We start from the raw sequence: 3,646 nt of genomic DNA on the forward strand, positions 1-3,646 counted from the left end.
TTCACGACAAATAAACACATGAAAAATAAATATTAATATTTTTTTTATAACTACGCCATATAAATATATATACTTACATTTTATTGAAAGTGGTCATGGTCGACTTTAGGAGTAGAGTGGGTCCATGGTTGTCCTTTTTGTAATAACAAATAATATATAATGCATTGCGTATGTGAAAAACTTACGCGAAATAACAACGAATATTTTTTCGGCTCGTGGCATATTTATGTTTCTGCCACTTCATGCCACTGAGCCTCAAATATATTTTTCGCACCCGCTTGATGCTTGGAATTAACATTTCTGTATTTGCACTCATTTCTTCTGCCATTTTGAAACTGAAAAAGGTTGGAATAATACATTAATTTAAATTAGAAAATATAATAAAACACTTACCTTGAAAAGTGAAAAATCTTTTTTATTTATTTTGGCACATCATTCGCGCGGCAAATGGAAATAATTTGCCAACATGTTGGCAAATCTAATTTTGATGTCAAATATTGCCACATAACGTATTTTGATTGTTTTCATTTCTAAATTGCCGTTCGTTGGCAAATATGCCGGCAAACGCAACTGACACCATATGACAACCCGTTTTCATTATTTTGACAGCATTTGACGTCAAATATGACCTAGTGAAAACCAGGCATAAGTCTTTAATGTTATCTGATCTGTAACTTTATGACTTCTCTTTACCCATGCATTTTTATTATTATATACACTCGCCAGAAAAATTATCCGTACACCTCGATATGAAAACAATAACCAGAGAAATTTGTGATCAAATAACTCATTAGGGGTATTCTCTTGCTCTTGCAAAATCCTTGCACGGAGCAAGAACTGCATATATTTCCTCTTGGTGCATCGGCACAATAACAAATACACACAGAAAATTATTTGCAATGGCTGTAAAATATGTGTCACGCAAAAATGTAATTGCAACCCTGTTTTAGCTGTCATTATACATAAAGACATACTAGGTCGTTAAATTGTTGAGTAAGGTAAGGTTTAAATAGATTTTATTATTTCTATTTGAATTGTAAAGATTTGTTACAGGTTTTTTTTTTGTTAAAAATGTATGCAGAAGGTGAGCCAATTCACAATAGCCATGCTTAATAGTCATTCGCAACAATTTGGCCGAATTAGCCATTCATATATCACTAGATTCTGCAATGGGTGCTCTAGTGCCCTTGTATATTTCGGTATAATATTTTTGCAATCTGCAATCTTGCAAGAGCTAGCGAATACCCCTATTATGTAAGAAAATTATATACAAGAGTTTTATTTAGTATTTCTTCTACACTTTCCATACGTTTTTTTTTAGACATACACATTAAAAGCAAATTCCCAGAACAAAAACAAAAAACTCACTTAAATTAAACGGAAAAAGTATCCATATACGTACACATCATAACGGGGTATTCACCTTGTAATATGGTGACCAATGCATTCACTTAAGTGCTTAAATTGTAGTGTATAATTGATCTCGCTTTGAACAGTTCACTTTAAAGTAATTAGAATTTTTTCTTTGTGCTAAAATTCGCGATAGCCCCTAAAATTAAAGAAATAAGCGCTGGCGAAAGAAAAATTATTCTTAAACTCAGAAAAGAGGGCAAATCTTTCAGGGAAATAGGTAAAATAATAGGAAGACCTCATTCTTCTGTGCGTATGTCGTGCAAACATTCAAAAAAACTAACTGGATTGTGTCACAACCACGTTCTGGTCGTCCAAGTATATTGACCGGTCGAGAGAAACGAACCATATTACAGTCACTCAGAGCAAATCCTCGCCTTACTGCCTCGCAAATTTGTGAAAGTATTAAAAACTCGTTTGACAAGGATCTCCATGAAAATAGTATACGAAAATTTTTGAAGATAGATGGTATCATGCACGTGTAGCATGTAGGAAGCCCTTTATTTCCGAAGTGAACGGAAAGAAACGTTTGGGTTTTGCCAACAAAGATATTAACAAGCCTCGAGAGTTTTAGGAACGTGTCTTATTCAGCGACGAAAGCAAGTTTTGTACTTTTGGCATCAAAGGAAAAAAGTTGGTGTGGCGTAAGAGTGGTACTGCACTTGATAAAGAAAATCTTTTACCCACCGTCAAACATGGTGGAGGAGGCGTGATGGTCTGGGGGTGTATGGCGGCATGAGAAGCAGGCAAACTTTTTTTTTATAGATTCAATAATGGATCAATTGGGCTATTTAAGCATTATGGAAAGTAATTTCAAGGATAGTGCTCAGCAGTTTGTGCTTGGTGATGATTTTTGGTTTCAACAGGATAATGATACAAAGCACACGGCACACAATGTAAAGCTTTGGTTGCTCTATAACATAAAAAACCAATTGCGATCGGCACCTCAATCTCCAGAACTTAATCCCATCCAGCATTTGTGGGATTTACTGGAGCGCAGAATCCGCCAACACACCATAACCTCCAAAGAAGTGCTTAAAAATTTGATCATGGACGAATGGGCCAAAATTACAAATCATGACACATCCAAACTGGTTCATTCAATGCCGCAACGACTTGCCAAGGTCCTAAACCGTAAGGGCTATCCCAGCAGTTACTAGGATATTGAATTTTCACAAAATAATTTAACTATATGTACTTAATTTCAAATTGTACGAATACTTTTTCTGTTTCATTATGTGAGATTTTTTTGTTTTTGTTTTGAAAAAATTTTTTAAAGTGTAGGTCAAAAAAACTTATGGAAAGTGTAGTGAAAATACTAAATAAAACTTTTGTATATTATTTTTTATACATAATTAGTTAATTATTAAATTATTTTGATCACAAATTACTCAGTTTATTGTTTTCATATCGAGGTGTACGGATAATTTTTCTGGCGAGTGTATGTATATCTCATATATAACAAGTAATGAAGGGCTAAATTCGGGTGTCACCGAACATTTTATACTCTCGCATGATAAAGTGATAATCGAGATTTCATTATCCGTCATTTAAATATTTTCAAATACCGTATTTTTGTAAGGTTTTATTCCGCTATCATCATTGGTTCCTAATGTTTATACTCGTATTATACAGAAAAAGCATCAGATGGAATTCAAAATAGCGTTATATTGGAAGAAGGCGTGCTTGTGAACCGATTTCACCCATATTTCGTACATGTCATCAGGGTGTTAAGAAAATATTATACACCGAATTTCATTGAAATCGGTTGAGTAGTTCCTGAGATATGGTTTTTGGTCCATAAGTGGGCGAGGCCACGCCCATTTTCATTTAAAAACAAGTAAGGAAGGGGCTAAGTTCGGGTGTCACCGAACATTTTATACTCTCGCACGATAAAGTGATAATCGAGATTTCATTATCCGTCATTTACATATTTTTCAAATACCGTATTTGTGTAAAGTTTTATTCCGCTATCATCATTCGTTTCTAATGTATATACTCGTATTATACAGAGAAGGCATCAGCTGGAATTCAAAATAGCGTTATATTGAAAGAAGGCGTGGTTGTGAACCGATTTCACCCATATTTTTTTACATGTCATCAAGGGTTGAAAATGTCAGCCAGGTTTTGGGGAAATCGGTCTGGGAGTTCAGGGGAAAATGGTTTTTGGTCCCCTAAAGGGGGCCCGAGGCCCCGCCCATTTTTAATTTTTTAAAAAAAGCCTTGGGGGCAACTT

Source organism: Bactrocera neohumeralis, chromosome 4 (assembly GCF_024586455.1).
Source record: "Bactrocera neohumeralis isolate Rockhampton chromosome 4, APGP_CSIRO_Bneo_wtdbg2-racon-allhic-juicebox.fasta_v2, whole genome shotgun sequence".
NCBI lineage: Eukaryota > Metazoa > Arthropoda > Insecta > Diptera > Tephritidae > Bactrocera > Bactrocera neohumeralis.